This window comes from Labrus mixtus, chromosome 12, assembly GCF_963584025.1.
Source record: "Labrus mixtus chromosome 12, fLabMix1.1, whole genome shotgun sequence".
Lineage (NCBI taxonomy): Eukaryota > Metazoa > Chordata > Actinopteri > Labriformes > Labridae > Labrus > Labrus mixtus.
In genome coordinates, this window is record NC_083623.1 from 28,776,638 (window position 1) to 28,800,270 (window position 23,633).

Genomic DNA, 23,633 nt, shown 5'->3' on the forward strand with positions numbered 1-23,633 from the left:
AGAGCCAGAGAAGAAGACTTGTTTCCTGTCAGCTTCCAATTTCCAAGGGGGGTAATGGCTATCCACGATCACCCTTTAACGTCCATTCAAGGTGTACCAGTTAGAAATGAAGTTAAATGTTTGTGGATCACTGTTTCTAAGGATCTAAAACAAAAAAAATGATGGAGTCTTTACTCAGCAGTCTCCACCATCAGTGTGTGAATGTGTAGGTGTGACCTGCGGTGTAAAAGAGCTGTGAGGAGTCTGAAGACTTGAAAAGAACCATACAAGCTCGAGTCCATTTACCACCCCCGCATGTCAGGTTCATGTGGGTACCAGCTCACAGAGGAGGAATGAAATGGCTACTAAACAAGCACCAAGCAAAGAAACAACCATGGAGGTAACTTTCAGTAAAGCTGATGTTAAAGCAGTAGTAAAGAACAAAATCATGTCTGCCTGGCCAAAGATCTGGTATGAGTGAAAACAACAGGAAGAAATGGAGAGAACAAACAATCATAAGGAGACTAAGAGTATGACACACAGGGTTAAACAAAACAACAGGTAACAGGTAAATCATTTAGGTTTGTGTGCGCATGGACAAGATCAAGAAACAGTGGAACCTGTTATTTGATAAAAACACAGAAAGCTAAACGAGGAGCTGAGGAAATATGGGCTTGGTATAATGAGTTTGAAAAATATGAAATATTGAGGAAAGGAAATAAAACACCTAGTTAAAATCTCTCAAATAAACTGGACTAGCTAAGAGAATTTAACTTATTTTATTATTATTATTTGGGGACTTGTGGTGATATCAAGCATGTTTATGGACACTTCGATACCCCCCATTCTCATGGACTATATCTGACATTTGTATATTATCTTGTTCAGTCATATTGCTATATAGAAGTTCATGTACAAAGGCGCTCAAAGTGTGATGCACGTGTGTAATCCAGTTGACCCAGATGTCAGGTAAGGCAGTCGCGCTGAATTGATGTGCTCGTGTTTCTGTTTTTTTCAGAGAGCAAAATTAAAGTTTTACTATAAAACCCATGCACGCCCGGAAGCCCAGAGTGTGCAAAATTATAGGCCTAATAGTATGTATTTTTATTTTTCTCCTAATATTTATTCTGGGCTGGCCCACACTGTGCCTTATCGATAGTACCATTAACCACCATTAAACAAAAAGAAGGAGATGTTTAAGTTTTCTTGTTTGGATCCAAAGGGATTATAAGGGCGCACTCACACTTCACTTCGTTTGACGAGTGTGTCACACACTTCAGCGCTTCAGCACGGAACGGAGCCAGTTTGTACGGTGGCCGGTAGGGGTCAAACACTCAGCAACTGATGAAACGACATACATTTAGAAAAATGCACAGCATATATAGAAATGCTGTACATTCAAAAGCAAATGCAAACTTCCACAACAAATTCAAAGGCTGAAACGCACTGCAAAGACACAAACGTGCTGCAAATAGGCAAAACAACTGCATAAGCATCAAACGCGCTGCAAGTACAGAAACGAAACTTAAGTCAAAACACACAACCAGAAAACAACTGCAAACACAGAAACGCTGTTTAAGTTAATCCTTAAACGGAAGTGCTCCAGGCCTGTAGGGGCGCTGTGGAACTGTTCATTTAGCCTACGGGATAGAGGAAGAGAGACAGCTAGGATCAGAAAGTTATGTTTAGATAGGGAAGTTGTATCGTTGAAAGACACAGGTTGTAGTTGTTTTGCCTATTTGCAGCGCGTTTCAGCCTTTGCATTTGTTCTGGTAGTTTGCATTTGCTTTTGAATATGCCGCATTTCTATATATGCTGCGCGTTTTTCTAAATGTATGTCGTTTCATCAGTTGCTGAGCGTTTGACCCCTACCGGCCACCGTAAGTTTGCCATGTGTGAGTAAAGAAAAAGAAAGAGGCTGCAAAGTCAGCAAGAGTGTCATATAACGGTTTAAACCCTATTCTCACGGGACTATTACCTGCGGACCTCTAGTAATTTGTAATAAATGCGGAGGTCGTCTGTGATCTTAATCCCGTGTGATCTGCCATGTCCGTAATTTGTAAAGTAAAAATTCCACCGCAAATGACCTACCATATTTCTCCAAACACAGAGGTTATGTGATAATGTGGGCGGCAGTAGCTCAGTCTGTAGGGACTTGGGTTGGGAATCGGAGGGTCATGAAAACCTACCTGCTCTCTGCAGCTTGATTTCAGGTGTTAAAATCACATCCAGCACTTCTCTTTGTCGGTGGAGCTCCTCTTCGTATCGACCTGTTGTTGCTGATATATCTCCGTCTGAAGAAATCTTTAAGACCCTGAAACCCGTCAGAGTCACAGAAGGAGAACTCAACGCTGCAGAAGAGCAAACTGGAGGCTACTGAAGCTCGTGCCAGTCTGCCGCATGTCGATTCTTTTGGGGCGGAGCTTGTTACGTGACCGATGACATCATATGCGCTTCACAAAGTCGTTAGAATTGAAATAGAAATGTAACAACACATGGCATTTCATTTCAGACATCAGTGAAATAAGGCTCTTTGAGAACAGAGCACAAAACAACATTACATAAAATACAGATGAAGCAGGGGAGGGGGGTGGGGTAGCCAGGATTGACGTTGACTAGTCTGTTTTGACCATTTGTTGTCTAAGGTGACTCCCTGATTTGAACTAAATACTATTCTTTTTGTTTTGGATGTGTTCAGTTTGAGCTTATGTTCCAGGATCCATCTTCTTAAGTTACCTAGCTCCTTGTTCAAGCCAAATCAGCAGCTGTTGTTGCTGATGCATACACTGTAGTATCATCCACGTATGTTCCTTTAGCATTTGTTAATAGAGAGGTAAATCATTAGTAAAGATGGAAAACAATAGGGGTCCAAGGCCGCTTCCTGGAGGAACACCACATCCCACACACGGTCTGAGTAAAGAAGAAGCTTGTGATTGATGACATCACATCCTGCTGTAAAGTCTAACAAATCCTTGTACCAGTCATCAGAGCTGTGCATAGAGAGAGTCCTTTTAGGCATGCTGGAATTTTGTGATCAAATTCTTTTCTGAAAGGTATTCTTGTATTTGATCAAAAACTGCTCTCTCAAACATCTGACTGAGTGCTGGTAACAAGCTTATAACTGTTTGGACCATTACATGTAGCTTTCCTATTTTTGGGCAGTGGGATATCTTTTGATTCCGTCCAAAGCGGTGGAAAGATGGCTTTTTCAAAACTTGTATTTAGTATATGACAAATTGGGTGTTCAATATAATTGATAGACAATCTAATGAGTTTATCATGTGTATTATCAACCCCAGCTTGTTCATCATTACATGTTAACTTTATTAATTTATTGACTGTTTCCACTTTCATCATTAACAGGTCCCAACTCTTTAGTACTTTAGTACAGAACATACAGTAACTCATCTGTTATTAACATGAGTTCGGTACATGGCTGTATTCTTCAAACTATTAACTATTAAATTTTATTTAATACTAATTGCTTTATATCTTATTTTCATTCCATATGTTATTTATATTTTATATTTCTACTGCTATATTCTTTGTAAGAGCATCTGTAACAATTAAGAACTATATTAATAACCATATTAAATTTCCCTGAACTCATACAAAGTGATTATTTTTTTTAAATTTGGTAACAGTTTGCACAAATCTTAAGACACTACATCAATGTAACGTTAATGTCATCCTCTATAACCTACACAACATATTAGGTTCAGTTGAGTTAAGTTTATGTTAAGTACTGACAGATAATTACTACACAAAGTTTGTTTTTTAATGTTGACATTTATGTGGAGTATTACATTCATCATAATGTCAGATAACCATATTTACAGTCTGCGGTTAACCACCGAGGTGAACCTTTAGCTTCTAACATCACACAAACTCATTCTGTAGTGACCAATTTTAACAAACCCAATATTGTTTGTAAAAGTCACTTGAGGGATGAATGAGGGAAATGGCGCTGCTCTGCTGGCGACATGGAGGTGGGCTCTTGCTGCACGTTGTTTGTTTGTTTATATCGTTCCTGTTTACTATCTGTCAACAATGGACCCTAAGCTCACTACTACGGTTGAATGGGAGAAGTGCTCTGAACTGTATGTGGTATGCATGTGAAAAGAAACGGAGGCAAATGGAGCTGCTAGCCCTAGTGTGGCTAATTCTGTCTAGCCGAGTCGTCCTATGCTCCGCGGACGGGCTTACTAGCACCGGCCAGCTGGTGTACAGCGGCACGGAGCTGCTGGGATTGCGGGATTGCGGAGGGCTACCGTCACCAGGCCTGCTGAACAACGTGCCGGGAGAACTGCTCCGACACCACCGACCGGACCTCTGCCGAGGCAGGAAGGCTAGGAAGCGGGGCTGGAGAGGCGGCATCAGGCAGCGTGTCCGAGGAGCCACCAAGCTACCGCTGCCGCCTATGCTCCTGTGTAACCCCCGCTCGCTTAAAAACAAACTGGACGACCTGCGGGCACAGGTCGGAGCATCCTACGAATACCGTGAGTCTGGACTGATGGCATTTACAGAGACTTGGTTTAGGGATGATGTACCGGACAGTTTTATACAAATTGATGGGTTTACTCACATACGTTTAGACAGAGATGAAAACTCCGGCAAAACAAGGGGAGGAGGAGTTTGTGTTTATGTCAAGGACAGCTGGTGCCGTAATGTTGCCATAAGAAACAGAATATGTAACCCGGACCTCGAGCTGCTGTGTGTTACCCTGCGACCACACTACCTGCCAAGGGAATTCACCAACATACTTGTGTATGTCGTGTATATTCCCCCAAGTGGAAACGCCAATAGAGCAGCTAGCCAAATCTCAGACTGTGTCCACCTACATCTACAGAACAAACCTGATGCCCCCATGCTCATTCTTGGTGATTTTAACCACTGCAGCTTGAACAAATCTCTGCCTGGCTTCTATCAATATGTTAAGTGCAGCACTAGAAACAACAACATCCTTGATAAGTGCTATGGCAACATTAAAGATGCCTACACAGCCAGAGCCAGACCCCCCCCTCAGCAACTCTGACCATAATGTGATCCAACTGCTCCCCACCTATCGATCAGTTTTCAAGTCCAGTCAACGAGAACTACACACTGTAAAGGTGTGGTCCAATGACAAAACGAGGAGCTAAAAGGATGCTTCCTTAGCACTAACTGGGACATTTTCTTTCAGGATGCTGACATTAACACTGCCACAGAATCAATCACAGATTACATCTCTTTTTGTGTTGATTCAGTCATACCAGAAAACTGTCAAGAGATACCCAAACAATAAACCTTACATTACAAGGGGAATAAAGGAATGCATCAACAAGAAGAAGTTCGCCTTCAAATCAGGAGACACTGCAGGAGTCAGAGCTGCACAAAAAGACCTTAACCAGCAGATGAGAGCGGCACGGCTGCAGCACAGGGAACGAGCAGAACAGGAACTGTCCCAATCCAACTCAAAGAAACTGTGGGACTCCATCCGTGGAATGACCAACATGGACTCAAAAAGGAAGCCCCTATCTGCACACAACGAAACTGCACATGCGAATGAACTTAACAACTTTTATCTGCGCTTTGAAACCGACAACCACAGGGAATGTTGTGTAGTTTTAGAGAATTTAATCTGTAATGTGAACGAGCACAGAATTTGAATCAACCCACACTCTGTTACTAAGGTTTTTAAAGCCATACACACCAACAAAGCAACAGGGCCGGACAACCTGTCCGCCTTTCTTTTAAAGACATTTGCAGAGGAACTTACACCAGCCTGGCATCAACTCTTTCAGCTCTCCATGGACACACACTCAGTACCAGAGCTATGGAAAAAATCAACAATAATCCCAGTTCCCAAAAAAGCATGCCCCAAGGAGGACAATGATTACCAGCCTGTGGCTCTCACCTCAAATGTTATGAAATCACTGGAAAGACTCATAACAGAGGAGCTACGCACGGAGGTGGAGCCATCCCTGGACCCCTATCAATTCGCTTACAAGTGACGCCATCTCAACAATAATGCATCTTGTCCTGAAGCACCTCGAAAGCCCTGCTGCATATGCCAGACTCCTTTTCATTGATTTTAGCTCAGCTTTTAACTCAATCCAGCCACACATTCTTAAAAAACTAGTTGAGCTAGATGTGAACCCCTTTTTAATCAAGTGGTACTACTCCTTTCTCTCAAACAGCACGGGGGCCCCACAGGGGTGTGTCAGTTCACCCTTCTTGTTTACTCTGTATACTAATAACTGTGTTAGCACCCAGCCAAACAAATATGAAATTCTCAGATGATACTGTCATCCTCAGTCTACTCACAAATAATTCAAACCCAAGTAGCCACAGAGCTGCTGTGGACAGTTTTGTGGACTGGTGTGATGCCCATCAACTGCACATAAACACTTGTAAAACTGTTGAGATGTTGCTGGACCCCAGATCAGTCGGAAACCGGAGCCCTGTGGCCATTCATGGTCACAGCATTGAACAAGTCACCTCATACAAATACCTGGGGGTGCATATTGACAATGATTTTAGCTGGCACACACAGGTGGCAAGCGTGTGTGCCAAAATCCATCAGCGCCTCCATTTTCTCAGGAGACTAAGACTGTTTGGTGTATGTAAAAACATTATGTTCATCTTTTACAGAGCAACAATAGAGTCCATTTTACGGTATGGCATCACCAGCTGGTTTGGTGCTTTAACAGTAAAATCTAAAGCTCAGATCCTCAGCCTGGTTAAGACAGCAGGCAAGATCATGGGAACGTGTGCTCCTCTTACCCCCCAGGATCTTTTTGAGCAGGCTACCATCACACAGGCCAAGGGTATTTTATTGGACACGTTCCATGTATTGCACTCTGAATATGTCTTATTGAACTCAGGGAGAAGGTTCAGGGTCCCTCTGTGTAAACACAACCGCTTCAAAAACTCATTAGTCCCTTTTTCAGTTAAGCTCATTAATGAGCAAAAAATAGAAGAGGAACGGAAAACCAGGAGGCCCCCATTGTACCGATAACTGTAGACATGTTGAAACTGTCTGGAGTGACTGTAGGAGTGAGTGTGTGTGTACTGTAGCACGGACAAGTTAAATGTTTTACATTGTAATTACTGTTTTTATGTTGTCTTCGATGTATTGTCCATGCAGCGATTTCCCAGCATCCTAGACAAATTTCTCCCTAGGGAGACGAATGAAGAAACCTTGACCTTGAATGTGGAAGCTTTCGGACGCGTGCTTAGCTCGAAGAAATTAACACAGTCCATTGATGTTGTGATTTGGATATTTCAATCCATTTCTTTTAAACACTTCTTATCAATAAAGGAAAATATGACGAGACAAATCCGCGTTGGATGCGTTTAAAAACTGTTTGCCTCCATTCAATCACCTATCCCACCTCACCTGGAACCTTGCTTTAAACACAGCATCCACCCAGGCTACACATAGTGCCCATTAGAGGGCCAACACACACAACCATAAGGAAAATAGCATGACACAAAACAAACACATCAGAGAATTAAGACACCACCTTCTGTCAAAACCCTCATAAAACTTGATTGATGGTGCTCATAAAACTTGATTGATGGTGACCTTTGACCTCCACTCTCGCAGACACAATGACCCACACAGCCAGACTGCCAGACCTGCAAAAAACAAACAAACACAAATGTCGAAAAGCTTTTAACCGTGGTGGTGTTCAGATATATAACTAAGCCCCACACCCAAAGTGGTCAAACGTGTAAAATAACCATTCAAAACAGCCTTTTTAACACCAGAAGTCTGCTTCAGAGAGTGTCAGAGTCTTTTGTGTTGAGCGGAGAAGAAGAGCAAAATGAAGACCGGTATAGCTCTTCTTCCTAAACAATTATTCTAAAAACTTCTTTATTTAAAAAATCTATAGAAAACTCAAATGCATGTGTGTATTTTAGAAGTTAGAGCTTACGCCGAGATCCATCCAGCACCTCAGAGTTTTGTATCATATCCCGATAAGTGATCCTACCTATTCTCCTGATTTATTATAAATATATCTTGTTTTCTGTAATGGATAGTTGAATTGATTTTTGTTTGTCTTTATATTTCAAGTTAACCCTTACGAGTTTGATTACCTGCCATTCACGCAATCGGACCATAGACTGTAAATATTACTGGACAAACCCTGATGCGTCTGGGACATAGGCAGAAAATGTGTCCAATCGACGGCCGCATCCATATTGGATTTGCTGTCTCAACCTAACTTTGGATCAACCTAGTGACAGCAGTAAGGCGGGACTGTGGGCGGGACTAGAGGCTACTTCACAGCATAGCTAAAACTGCTCTATCTGCTACTGCTGTCCTGCTCCCGCTCGTCCATAACTACAAACAGTAAGTTAACATTAAACTTTTCTATAACACAGTTAAAACGAATTATCTTCAACCCAAATATATAATTAAAGTCTTAAAACTACACTTTTAAAAAATGTATTACCGGTGGTTATTTGTCACAGCAGTGACTTTGTCTGGGTTAGTAGAACAAAACATTAACATAGTTGTAACATAAAATGTAAGAAACATTTTGAGGCTAATCTTTACTTTTAAATTCTCACATTGTGTTACAAATCATTACTTGGGTGTAAGAACATGTTTAAAGTTTAGAAGTCTGTTTGAAAACCATAAAAGAAAGAAGCTTTTTTTCTTTTCTTTTCGTTGTTGTTGATGAAACTACTATTAGACCATAGACTGTAAATGAATGAGACATCCAGAAGAAATCAATATTACAAAGCATACAGTTCATGTTACTGTTCTGACAAAAAGAGGAATGTCTGTGTTTTATATTTACTGATGTCAACAGTGATGACGGTGAACATGACAACTGAAAAATAAATATTTTATATTAATCATAAGATATTTATTTTCTATAGAATCCTCTGAAGTCATGGAGTCTGTGGACAGTGATGGAGTGTCAGCTTTACCCGCCAAAAACTGTAAGTATTAGAATAAATTGTATTTTAAGACTGGCATCTATTATTATGAGCTGCAGCTACCTTGTTCAATATTATTCCTGCAGATGTGACTACTAACAAAAAAACAGCCTGAGCTGTCACATGTAGTTAACTGTACATTTTGTCTTGTCTGAGGCATTAATTGAACATTGTTGTATTTCTCCCTTAGACACAGTGTGGATTATTGGTGACAGCTGTGTCCGTCGAGGTGCCCAGAGAGCTGCAGAGACAGAGGAAGGAACCTGGGCCTGAAAAACGTCCACATGAGTTGGTTCGGCTGGGGTGGACTTCGCTGGAAAGGCCTCCTTCCCTTCTTTGAAAACTCCCTGCGAGGGAGGTCTCCCCCGGATGGCCTCATCATTCATTGTGGGGGCAACAGCATGGGACATGTCAGTGGTGTCGTGCTGGTCAATATGATGAAGGAGGACCTTCACCCAGAGGTGCCGATGGAGGCCTGGCATCCATCCGGGGAAGATCGACAAAAAGAAAGATGGAGTTCATTTCACATCTAGGGGAAATGATATATTTTTTAGAAACATTGCTCATTGCCTTAAAGACCACTTCCAAATACAGTGAAACCTATCGGTCCCTATCTGTTCCTGCAGTCCCTCGTCTGTTCCTGCAGTCCCCTGTCTGTTCCTGCAGTCCCTCGTCTGTTCCTGCAGTCCCCTGTCTGTTCCTGCAGTCCCCTGTCTGTTCCTGCAGTCCCTCGTCTGTTCCTGCAGTCCCCTGTCTGTTCCTGCAGTCCCTCGTCTGTTCCTGCAGTCCCCCGTCTGTTGTTTTTGCACCAGGCTTGTTATTTATTTTTTATTAAAAAAAAGTATTCTATGTATATGCTCTCCTTTGTCTCTACTTATGAGTATACATTTTCATTCTTTTTACCTTTTTTTTAACCAAATAGTAATGCAGTTAATATCTGTTTGGGTAGGAAGAGTATTTAGCTTTATAATTAAAGACTAATAAATGTCCCTGACACCAGAGCTATAATCATTTTTAGAGCATGCCTTTTGTTACTTCCTTTATCTCTAATAATGTAAAGTGGAGAGATTTCTGCTCTTTCTGTTCCAATATCTGCCACAAGAAGTCCCCATATACAAATTCAAAACAATCAAAATCAAGGTTCAACCAGAGTAAATTACATTAATTACATGTGATTAGAAAAATGTTTAAAAATCATTCAGAAATGTGGTCTTCCTAGATCAATATCACATAATATAAATAAACTATACAAATGATGTGCTTTACCATCGAATATAGAAGAGTTTTAATGTTAACAATTAAGGGAAGTATTTATATTTATAAAATATATCAAAAAGAACCAATGTATTACAGTTATAAGAGGTTAAGAAATGGGAACTAGTAGGAGACTCCTGATTAGTACAAATTCTGGACCCAAAAGCATGAGGCAGGATAAAGTTACAAAAAGTTTATTCCAAATGTGACTCAAAAAGTGCAAAGGGAGGGGTAGTGCGAGGTTCCAAGTGGCAGTGTCCGTGATCCCAGTGTGGTGTCCCAAAAGCACAGGTGAGGTGAAGCAAAAAACACGAACAGCGATCTGACGCAAGGCAGAGAAGAAAAAAGGGGTTAGCTACACAAGCTATAACAACGAGAACTAGTAATCACAGAGAAGCCAAGAGAATACGATACCACGCGAGCTGGTGAAACAATCTGGCAGCGAGGTGAAGCAGAGGGAAGTCTTTGTAGTGGAGATCCTGATGACCAACGAGCTGCACCTGGTGCCGCCTGGGAACTTGAACCCACCACACTCACACAGACAGGAGAGAGACACATGAGGATTAAACAACACCACTGTAGGAGCCATGTTTATGAAGTGCAAACACAAATTGTTCCAGCAGGTGTCGCCTTTAGGTTAAGGTGAAACTCTATATAGGTAGGAACTATCACTGGGGTGTCAGGTGTTGCTAGACGGGGAGCAATTACACTTTTTTGACCGCTGTACGTCACGCTATGAGGTAACAGGAGTGAATGTAAATGTAAATGTCTGGATTATTGTTTGAACAGTTCACATGTGACAGTGATCAAGACAACGATGGAATGACAAATAAATATTCCTAAACAAAGAAGATATTTTGAATTCTTACGCTCAGGAGCAAAGCCGGCAAGCGTGTCAATTAATAGGCTAGATTAGCCCGTCTATGTAGTCCCGCAGTGGCTTTAAGTTTTAGGCTTAGCCGCTATAACCACAAAAGGAGAAGGGAGGGCTGCCATGATGTGAATCATGACAACTCCACTCATATATTCTGGGACATTCCTAAGTTATTAGACTAATTGGCAAAAAATATATATAACATGGAATTCACAACAACAAAGCTAACATTAAAAACATAATAATTTTTAAAATCATAGTTTTTTTCTTGAAACTAGTAATACCTTCAACATTTGAACCATGCCTTGCTTGTCACACTTGCGAGGTTGTTGAAACACAACTCCCTGGTGTCCTACATCCTACGAGAGAGAAAATGAGAGGTTAAAACTCTGGTTTTAAACATGCAGTATGGCCTGTCTTGGTTGAAAGCCCACTCACCACGACAAGGTGCAGGCCAAGAGTAGGAACATATAACACGGGACAAACGCACGAGACACTACACAGCACAGGATATGTGAAAATGAAAAGCAAGAATACAACAACAATGCAAAAGTTATGTACTACTACTGAACCTGAGGGTGAGCAATGGGGACAAAATTAACAAAATAAATCAGGAAGTATACCTTATAACAACTATGTAACAATAACATTTTCCAAAAACCCACAGCAAAATTAACAATCAATTCAAAATACTTCACTTAAATATTAATATATAACATTTTTATCAAACCTGGAGATCCAAAAATGTGTTGGTGAACTCTATAATACAAATCAGAAAATTTAACATACAGTACATTTGAACATCTTGAAGTTTTTTTTGTTTTTAGGTAAATTCTATAATATGTATTTTTTTGTAGACATTTTAAATTTTAAGTAAACTTTTAATTGGACAAACAATTCCATAAACTATGTACATAATAACTACAACGAATATGACACTGAAAATGATTAACAGATCAACATCATCTTATGCAGACTCTAAAAGACATTGACCAGTCATTCATGTGTTCAGTTTTTATCTGACATTGGCTTTAAGTAGTGGTGAGGTGAGGTTTCTCTTTAAAGGCTCTATGTACAGTTTTAAGAATTCTATTTTCATTATGTCTTGGAGTAGCATCCCAGCAGATTTTTAATGGAAAAGTTGGGCCACGTTCATGCAGACTCCAACTGATAATCATCTATGTAATCGGTGGGTTTTTCTGAGAAAAAAGAAAGAAAGTATTTTCACTAAGAACTAAGGCCCTGTACATGCAGGCTCTAAGTTCAATTATTGTTTTAATTCCAGCTCTGTACATTCAAGATTTCTGCTCACTTGTGACAACATGTGCACTTTCTAAACGGCAGACATTGAAAGTTACTTGCAGGCTCCAAGTAACAGTTTCAATGTTGTTCCATAGCATTATTATACTTACCATTTCCCATGTTGCAAGAAAAACATCAAAAAGGAGTTGGCCACATTCTGATATGCAGGAAATAGAATTTGTTGTACAATTAGAGAAACATATACACAAATATACATATATATAGACATAAAGAGATGCAGGTAGAAGAACATACTGTACAGATATAGAAACATACATACAAATATATACACATATGTACAATATCAAAATATATAATAACTTAACCACACACAGAAGTGACCAAACACCTTTTATTTAATCTCCATAAAAATTGATTAATTTAGTAAGCTTTCTGCGAACCACTTTACCTTCCTTTATTTTTTCTGCCTCTCTTCTTGCTATGTGGTTCAGTCAAACTTTGCAGTACCATGCAGTAGCCATCCTTACCAAAACATGGACATGGTTGGCTTCAACACACATGTCAAACATGTGGCTGTGCAGCTGGGGAAAGAGATTCTTCTCTGAACAATCTGCAAGAACCTGGGTGACAATTGCTGCAGTTGTTCCTCTTCCCAGTGGAGGCTTGCCCTCATTGATTTTTAGAAGCCTCTGAAAGCGTCTTTCAGTAGCTTGGCAAACTGCAGTGATGTCCGGTGATGGTTTCTGGAGGCCACCTCTGTTCTTCAAAGTAATGAAATGGTGAACCGAGTCATCTGAGGTCAGTGCTTGTGAGCAAGGCATGCATGTTATCTTCTGTTTCATCTTCTTGACGATGAAGCCTGTGATGTAAGAAATTGCTGTGTCTTTGTACTCAGATAGACTGTCAACATCTGGAAGGTCAGACAGACTGTCATCCTCAGGCACAAGCACTTCAACTGGCTTCACATCCAACCTGCGCGCAACTTTCACAGTCGCAGGTGTTGAATCAAGGATGGTTGTGTTGTCACGAAGGAGACAGTTACCTGTGCCTCTTTTTACCTGATGCCTTACAAGGAGGCGCTTGTAAGCTCCTCTAAACTGCCTCACATTGGGGTTGTTGTTAAATCCGCCACGTGCTCTGATTGCAGAGGAGAAGAGCTCCAAGTGGTCCTGGCTGAGTTTGTAGGTCAGAAGGTATCGGCATGGGGCTGCTGGCTGCTCTACCAGATCTTCATAGATGCCCATCACACTTCTTGCACAAGCAATGAAACCATGAATGGCAGTTCTCTTCTGTGTAGAGTGCACATGTACAAGTGTGTTGTCTCTTCCTGCCATTCTGAGCCCACAAAGGAGTGACTCTGCTTCATCTAAAATGGCCTTGGCATGGTGTTTGTTTGCTGGCTTCAGGGGGGCTTTAAATCCCTTTCCAAGTGGGTTCCTGCTGTTAAGGACATCAAAAGCAGCATCAATGGTGCGCAAGAATTGAACAGTGGCTGAACATCCAAAGAACTGGGGATATTTAAGCCCCCTCTCACAATACTCAATGGCATCAGCCACACTGCTGCTGAAGAGTTGGGCTGCAAGATGTACCTTCATTTTTTGATTGCGCCACTGAATATGTGCCATCTTCAGTTTGTTGCCAAGGCGCAAACCCTCCTTCTTGTTGAGCTACTTGATGTACTGCCATCTTATCTGCTGGCCATCTTCTCTCACCAGAACCTCGACTGTTGAAAAGACATTCCGAAGAAGCTTGAGCATGTGACATGGATCCAAGAGAACATGGACTTTTTGTGTGAGATCTTCAGGATGGAAAAAGAAAGGTTTCATGTCCATGAAGTCCAACTTGGCACCAAGCTCTTTGACCATTGCGAAGTTTTGAGATGGTCCATCACATGTCAATGAGACAACCCTAACACCGATTTCATGAAGCCTAACTAGGCTCTCTCGGACAATGTTTGCTCTCTCTTGTCCGGTCATGCTGTTGATGAGGAAGTAAGCAATGGGAATCTTCCAAGACGCATTAACTGCAACAACCATGAGGACCAATGCTTGTGTTGCAGTTACGTTTTCAATTTCACCAGCTCCGATGTCAACATAGCCGTGAATTTGGTCCCCCCCAAACTCAGTCTGCTTATGAATGTACATTTCATCCATCATCAATGAGCAAACTGTGTCCTTACCTAATCCTTTCTGATCAGCAACATGACTTTTTAAAGCTGTGAAAGAAGCAACAGTAAATCCAGGATCTGCAGAGATGCTACTATACCACATTCTTATGGTTTGTGGATGAGGCAAAGCCAAAAGAAACTTCTCTCTGACATAGTCATAGGCTTTCAGAGAGTAGAAGTGCAGTGTTGTGGCGAATTGTTTCAGATTCTCTGAAAACACAGACTTCTTCTTTTTTAGTCTTTGAAAGATCTCTCTTGGAACATCTTCAAGATCAGAAAGAAGAGAGGCACATTCCGATGAAATTAGAAGTTTCTTCTGAAGCACTTTGACTAAACCTTTCATTGAAGAAACTTTTGCCTTCAATCTTCTTGTGTGCTGGACTTTCAACCTCAGCTTTTTTCGAGCTGCACAGAGCTTTACCTCTGTAGCAGAAGCCATCCTCTTCAGTGTTCTTCGAGAATGAGAAACACCGTAAGAGTGATCACCCTGAGATACGGCTATTAGATCAAAACTTAGCTGTTTTGATCTAATGTAAGAGTGATCTAATGCTGTCCAATTTTTACTCTGATGTATGGGTTGATTGCTGCTACCTAGACCAACATCTTCCCCTGCATTCGCTGTCAGCGTAATGTCATCATGAATGACATCTTGAGCAACAAAGGCTTGTTGGGGTGTGTCTTCCATCATGACATTGCTGTGATCAGCAATGAGATTTATGGCACTGCTACCATCACCTACATCTGAAACCTCCTCACCACTACTCAAAACAACCATGCCATTGTCACTTACCTCATTTGCACTTACCACCAAGCATTTTCCTCCTGGCACTTTTTCCTCTGGGAAGTGGAAAATGGTAGGCACAGCGGTGCTCTTTAGACATTTCCTCCCCTATTAAAATGTAAAAAGAAAAAGGAAAAAATTATTTAGACAGAAAATAGCAGTTATCCATTAAATCCATTTTGTGTTAATTTACTGTATTCATCTGTGTTGCACTTACACTGTGCAATTAAGCAGTTTATTGTGGATAGTACTTCATCAGTTTACATCAATACGTTTCTTTGTTAATAATAATATTTAAAATATCTCCATACCCTGGAATCAGTGCCGATGTGACAGCTTTCAAAGTGTTCACTGCACAGACGAGAGGCCTTGTTGGGAGTCCAGTTCTGTCTTCTCAGGTTGAGCATCCACTGGTCCAGCCTATCTGAATCACCTAGAGGAAAACTATTTACAGGCAAAATGTGTTAACACATATGTCAGTCTATCTTATTCACATACATCAACATGGCTGTATTCTTAAAACTATTTATTGTACATATTGCTTTACTGTATATCTTACGCTTCATTTGTAGGAGCACCGAGAGAGCTGTTCCGTCGCGGCAAGAGGAGACAAAAAAGTCACGGAATACATCAAAAATATTCAGAGCCTCTGGTCCCCGGCGCACTTATTGGAGCCGTTTGGACAACATGGGTGTAACTCCTAATATTCTGTGCTAAACGGATTAACATTAGAACTGATTATTGATTGAAGTTTATGTTTCATATCTCTCCACCTCTGTGCGTAATGGCACACTTGGCACAGCTTCAATATATAGCTGATCGTCGAGTTGTACTTGTTATCGCATGTTTATGTTATAAAAATCATGACAGAAAATATAACTTTGAGTTTGTGGGCCGTTGAAATGAACGTCAACCATGTTACCTATTTGGTTCAGTTGCGTCTGGTTAATGTTAAACTTTATCTCAAAAATAACAATGACATATTACATTATTATTGGAAAGTACTAACGCAGAATTAATATCCAAAATGTATTTATAGATTTCGACATTTATGTTGCGTATAGCATCCATCATAACGTCGGATAATCATATTTACAGTCTGCGGTTAACCACTGTGGTGAACCTTTAGCTTCACACAAACTCATTCTTTTCAACATCTTAACAACTAAAATTTCTAACTCTTCGGAATTACTTTTTTCCCCAATTAAATAGTGCTGGCTAGAGATGTTAACTTTAGCATCTTTGGCATGAATGGGAGATCGGCTAAACCATTGACCGTAAATAATGAGCTACACTGAGGCCAATTGTACAGTTAGCCGGCTGGTTTACAAGCTAACGCTAAACAAGCTAGCCCCGCAAAAATAGACAGACACCTGCCGATGAGTATTCAATAAATATATAACACTACTATATCACTCACCGAAAAAACTGCAGAATCAACTTCTTGGATGGTCTGTTACTACAATTAACCGCACAGCAAGACATATTCGTTGTTAGATATTTGCTAAACAAACACTCCAAACGAAGAAAAAAAGACGAAGAAAGCTAACGGTTCAAGGTTGGGAACGGGATGAAGCCGAATTAAGCTAGTGTTGAGTACATAGCTCCTGCTCCTGACCTGACAGACAGATGCGGCGCGCAGAGCTGTCAATCAAACTGTCACAATCCTAATATGGGCATAGTCGTTTTCCTTAATAAAAAACAATCCGATGAGTTATAAAAAAATTCACCCCCCCAACAGTGTGAGGAGAAGGGGCCGTCAACTTATCAGATATATCTCGTTTTTTGTACCAGGCTGTAAACATGTTGATTCCTGTGGTAAAAACTGGCTTTTTTGGCTGTGGGCTTATGGCACTTCCGGTGCTTCTGCAGCCAGCCTCAAGCGGAACCTCGAGGAACTGCAGTTTTTTGTACTTCCGCATTGGCTTCATTTTTCAAGACCGGAGGTTGCCCCTTGAATCGGACATAGGTAGGCCTACAGTCTGTTTCCTTCTATTCAAAGTTTGTTTCCATTTATTGTTTTTTTTTTATTATTTATTTTTATTATTTAAGCTTGTTTTATGTTCTGTAAACTACTTACAGATCTTGTGGATGCTGCAGAAAGGCGCATTAAAGGGAACTGTGTGGAATCATTGGGGGAAGAGGAAGATGGTGAAAGTTTAGTGGTTGAAGCAGAAGCCACTTGTCCGGACATCACTCCTCTGGATACTTCCAACCCTAGTCCTCCTCTTAGATCTGGTCAAACTTCAAACATCCCCGGCTAAGACATCCCTCAGCGTCCAAGTTGTATCAGGTAATTTGATTTTGCTTGTTTTAAAACTTGATTGTTTTAAAACAGCCTGATGGTTAGCATTTTGAATGATCTGATCTCTGATTACAGATGATGCTCTTGTTGACGTATTGTATTCTCATCGGTTAATATTTATCCCAAGTTTCATGTGTATTTTTTATTTTTGTACTATGTATCAGGAGGTGGGTGGATATATCTCAATCTCTTGTCATCATCCCACAGCTGAGAATGAGTCCGCAGTTACAGCTCCTTTGAGGCCTCTGAAGACAGACACCTGAAGCTCATCCTTTGAGAGGACTGGTCTCAACTCCTGTCAGACGCCGTGTAGCATCTCCTATCAGGGGTCTATCTTTGGGGTCTACTCGACGTAGGAAGCATCGTAGACCCAGACCAACTGCTACTGCAAGGAGATTGGTCAGAAGTAAGTATGTTTTTTCAGTCTTTGGGGATTCACACGCACACACACACACACACCTCAAAGGCAGAGAAGAGGCCGAAACAGTCATCAGGAGTGCATGACAAAGCTGCGGTTACTATGTGAAGTCACTCAGAATTTCATTTCCTCCTTTTTAGCCGTATGTGATAGGATGTAATTTGGAATTTTTTGAAACATGGATGAAAACTTAGATTCAGGATCTTTTCCTCCTTCTGACACAGTTCAAATACCAAACGAAATACAGATAGCCATAGACCAGTTGAACAATATTCTGACCTCCCCCTGTGAAGCTGACTATTTTCAGGCCTTAGAAGATGCTCTCCAAAGGTTAAACCAAAACCCTTTACCCACCCTGCAAAATGAGTCAAACCAAACAGATCAAGATGAGATTGAACTGCATACTTCCTCCGCCCCACATAATACACCCTTAAACACATCAACTTCCTTACAGAGCACCCCTGCTCCACAGCAGGGAGGGAATTCAACCTCCTTACAGAGCCCCCCTGCTCCACAGCAGGGAGGGAATTCAACCTCCTTACAGAGCCCCCCTTCTCCACAGCAGGGAGGGAATTTGAGTGAGACACCGAGGAGGAACACAGCTACCCAAAGATCGTAAAATGAGCTTTTTAATCAACTTGTAATCAGACGCCCCCTTGCTATCCCTCCATCCAGCAATGTCCCCAATTTTGTTTGATTTTGTCAAGATGTGATAGAAATACTTGAGGAATTGGCTGACCAGGCAAACTCTGAGGCTGGCCGTAACGATGTGGTTCAACTTGAGCTCATCGGTGAAAATGTGCAACGGCATGTCTCAATCACCGTTGACGATGAAGGTGAAAATATTTTACCAGCTTTTGTAGACTTGCTAGATCAGTTAGTGCAATCAAACAATGACATTGCGACCGACGAGAGTTTTGAAGCAGTCCTTCAGATTGTAAAAAACCCCAATGGTGGTGTGAAACAAAAGCTCGAGAAGACTTTAGACTGCAAATTAATTAATAAGAAAAGACGTCACTTGTACGTTGTAGGAAATAGGAGTGATCAACTCTGCTTTACCATCAGCCTAGCTCAGGCTGTTGATCCTGAGTCTACCGATAGACAGTGTGAGATGCGGGGAAGAGAGTGGCAACATCTTGCCGGTCTGGATGATCAGACCCCCATGACCTTTAGCGACATAAACATTTGGAAACATTGTGAAACGCAAAATTGTGGTGTTTTACAGAAACCCTCACGACAAAGCCCTTTTGCATTTTGAGACAGCGTTTTCTGACCGTAAAAACCCAGTGTTTCTGTTTTTGCTCCAAAATCAATACTACATAATAACAAATCTCAAAGGATTTACTGGAGACAAATATGTCTCTGCTTTTTGTTTCAAAGGTTTCAGTAACGCACACTGGTACAGTTGTAAAGGATACCGTCAGGTCTGCAATGATCCCATTTGTCCTACACAAGAGCATAAACCTGCATTCTGTTCAGACTGTAACAGGATATGTAGGTCACAGTCTTGTTTTGACAGACACAAAGAGGCTGAAGCCGGTGGCAGTAAGTGCGACACGAAAAAAATATGCCCAACATGCAAAAGGTTTTACCATGTTGCTCAAAGAAAAGATAGCACAGTGCATAAGTGTCAGGGGTTGAAATGTAAAATCTGTGGGGAGAAATTTGAGTGTGGCGCCGATGATACTGATCACCAGTGTTACATCCAACCTGAATCTCCAGATACAAAGCAGCCAAACTTGATTTTTTTACAATTTTGAAACGTTCGTTAATGAGAAGGGTGAGCACATCCCCTTTCTGGTGTACCAAAACACTGAAAGGTGAAGAATGGTACTCTTATGGTCTGAATTGCATCCGAGACTTTTTCCTACATTTCAGAAGTAATCGTTACAGGGGAGCAACACTGATAGCGCACAACGCTAAAGGTTGTGATAGCTACCTGGTGATCAAGGGCTTATTGAATTTGGATGACAAATCCAAACCCACAAACATCCTCATGAACGGCAGCAAAATCCTCAGTGTCACAGAGCCTGATTTTAAGCTGAGATTCATAGACTCTCTCTCTTTTCTCACCATGCGTCTTAGCACTATGCCCAAGGCTTTAGGTTTCGAGGACCAGACAAAAGGTTTTTTCCCCTCACAAATTCAGTTCAGAGAAGCATCTCAATTACATCGGTAGCTACCCTCCACCAACTGACTATGGAATAGAACGCATGACTCCGCAACAGCGCAAAGAGTTTCTCAACTGGTACAGAGAAGTCAGTCAAGGTACCTTTGACTTTGAGCAGGAAGCTCTGCATTACTGTAAAAATGACGTCAACATTCTCAATGAGGGTTGCGTTAAATTCAGAAAACAGTTTCAGGAGGACACAGGGGTTGATGCATTTAAAAACGTCACCATAGCCTCAGCCTGCATGAAGGTGTTTGTCACCAATTACCTGAGTCCTAAAACCCTCGCCATACCAGACCCTTACAACTACAGGCGTCAATGCAAAAACTTCTCAAACGCCTCCATCCAGTGGTTAGAATGGGTAAGTCACGAGCAAAACCTCTTTATCCAACACGCCTTGAACAAAGGCGAGAAACAGATCGGCCCCTATTTTGTAGATGGTTATGCCATAATTGACGGTGTAACACATGTTTACGAATTTCTGGGGTGCTTCTTTCACGGCTGTGGCAAGTGCTTTTTACCCCAGGAAACATGTCCTTTGAGGGACATCCCCTTCGGAGATTTAGAAGCGGCCACTTGGGTTAAATTACACAAGTTAGAGTTTGAATACGGCGTCCGCACAGTTGTCATGAAAGAACATGAATGGAATGAGATGAAAAAGTCCTGTCCCCGGTTGAAAGCGTTTCTCCAGACTTTAAACCTACCAGAGCCTCTGACACTGCGTCATGCCCTTTATGGAGGCAGAACGAGTGCGTTGAAGTTAAGACACACAGCAGGGCTGGATGAAACAGTGCATTATGTCGATTTTACGTCTCTGTATCCCTATGTCAACAGTACCTGCCGTTACCCCCTCGGTCACCCCACCATCAACCACAAAGATTTCGGGGATCCTCGCGACTATTACGGTTTAATCAGAGCAACGGTCTATCCACCGCGCGGCCTGTTTTTCCCCGTCCTTCCTTACAAAACTTCAGGAGGTAAACTAGTCTTTCCACTCTGTCGAACCTGTGCCGAAAACAATCATCAAAAGGGTCGTTGCAAGCACAATGATGACGCTAGAGCACTGACAGGGGCCTGGGTCACAGTTGAGTTTCACTTTGACACAAGTAGCGACAAGGTGTTTGTCGACTACATAAACACTTTCCTGAAAGGGAAGCAGAAAGCTTCTGGCTATCCTCCAGAGGCAACAGATCAGGAAAGCAAGGAGAAATATATCAGGGATTATCAAATCAACCAGGGTGTCTTATTAGATGCCAACAAAATTGAGGTGAATCCTGCAAAGAGACAGGTGGCTAAACTGTGTCTCAACAGCCTTTGGGGAAAGTTTGCACAGAGACATAATTTGCTTCACACCCACATAGTCTGTTCCCTGACGGAACAGTTGACGTTTATCGTACACTACCCGAAACTTTTTCAGAAATGTTGAATTCTTCAACACAAAACCCTTTTTATCATGTCTGATGGTGTGCTGAGGCGTCTGAATCATATTGTTTAGCATCATGCAAGTAAGTTTCCACCAGCTCTCTGACACTGTCAAAGTTTATCCTCTCGCAGCATTCCTGTGTCTGAGTGATACCTTTGACGCGCAACACTACTTTTTTCTGGTTTGGTAGGCGTAACTCTTTGGACCGGCTGCCACAAACTCTTGAATGCTATCACCCTGCAATTTGTCTGTTAAGTCCCCCAGATAATTGCCCACCTCAAGTTGTGACTCCCCCTCCTTTTGCACATACACCAAACTGTCGGTGTCGATGTAGAGAATCCTCTCTTGCAACCTCTCCAGACAACTGTCCAGTTTCAAACTGGTTATGCGGTTGTGAATGCAGCGACAAAGATATTATTTGTCTTACCGGGAGGCACAGTGCAAATGTCGTCATATTTCCATTGAATCAAAGCTCTTTTGTCATCAAGAACGTTAAAGTACTCTACTTTAAATTTCCTTGCAAACAAGTAGTGGAAAAATTCCTCGGGTTCACTGACTATGTGGGTGTGAAGCAAATTATGTCTCTGTGCAAACTTTCCCCAAAGGCTGTTGAGACACAGTTTAGCCACCTGTCTCTTTGCAGGATTCACCTCAATTTTGTTGGCATCTAATAAGACACCCTGGTTGGTTTGATAATCCCTGATATATTTCTCCTTGCTTTCCTGATCTGTTGCCTCTGGAGGATAGCCAGAAGCTTTCTGCTTCCCTTTCAGGAAAGTGTTTATGTAGTCGACAAACACCTTGTCGCTACATGTGTCAAAGTGTCACACCTCTGTGATTTTAGCTACTTTGTACCCCAGCTCGAGAGCTTTGTGAAACTCAACTGTGACCCAGACCTCTGTCAGTGCTCTAGCGTCATCATTGTGCTCACAACGACCCTTTTGATGATTGTTTTCGGCACAGGTTTGACAAAGTGGAAAGACTAGTTTACCTCCTGAAGTTTTGTAAGGTAGGACGGGGAAAAACAAGCCGCGCGGTGGATAGACCGTGGCTCTGATTAAACCGTAATAGTCGCGAGGATCCCCGAAATCTTTGTGGATGATGGTGGGGTGACCGACGGGGTAACGGCAGGTACTGTTGACATAGAGATACAGAGATGTAAAATCGACATAATGCACTGTTTCATCCAGCCCTGCTGTGTGTCTCAACTTCAGCGCACTCGTTCTGCCTCTCAGCTTCCTCAGAAAGTAGAGTCGGCTCAGTTTGTTGTCTATGTTGACACCCAGGTACTTGTACTCCTCCACCACAGACACATCCTCTCCCAGGATGCACAGCGGTGGTGGCTCTGTCCTCTTCCTTCTGAAGTCGATCACCATCTCCCTGGTCTTATCCAAGTTCAGAATCAGGTGATTTCTTCCTGTCCACTCCACAAAGTTATCCACCAGCTCTCTGTACTCCCCCTCTTGCCCATCATTTATACACCCCACCACCGCAGAGTCATCAGAAAACTTCTGCAAGTGGCATGACCTGGAGTTGTACTGAAAGTCAGAGGTGTACAAGGTGAAAAGGAAAGGAGACAGCACAGTCCCCTGTGGAGCTCCTGTACTGCTCTCCACCATTCCAGACTGAACACTGCCAAGTCGGACAAACTGTGGTCTGTCTGTCAGGTAGTCAGTAATCCAGGAGGTGATGGACGAGTCCACACCCATCAACTGCAGCTTCTCTTCCAGCAGTTGTGGCTGGATGGTGTTGAATGCACTGGAGAAATCAATGGCATCGTCCACTCCCAGGTGTGGCTGGTAGGCAAATTGTAGAGGGTCAAGGGATGGTTTCACCTGCGGCCTGAGGTGGGTTAAGACGAGCCTCTCCAACACTTTCATCACGTGATGTGAGAGCCACTGGTCGATAGTCTTTGAGGTCAGATGGTGTCGTCTTCTTTGGGACCGGGACCAGGCAGGACGTTTTCCACAGCACATCCTCTCCTGGCTCAGACTCAGGTTGAAGAGGTGTTGCAGAATCTCAGACAGCTGGCTGGCACAGGTCTTCAGAACCCTTGGGCTGA

General features: G+C 42.1%; 1 protein-coding gene and 1 long non-coding RNA gene across 2 annotated transcripts in view; one reads left to right on the forward strand and one right to left on the reverse strand.

Annotated features, from left to right (window-relative positions):
• Positions 1–23,633, forward strand: part of LOC132984454 (zinc finger protein ZFP2-like) — an 83,341-nt gene that overhangs the window by 23,303 nt on the left and 36,405 nt on the right. The gene's annotated exons all lie outside the window — the stretch shown is intronic.
• Positions 10,349–10,734, reverse strand: LOC132984544 (uncharacterized). The gene is made up of 2 exons (XR_009674961.1): positions 10,585–10,734; positions 10,349–10,492 (listed from the first exon to the last, which is right to left on the reverse strand). It is a non-coding gene; the product is annotated as an uncharacterized LOC132984544 (long non-coding RNA).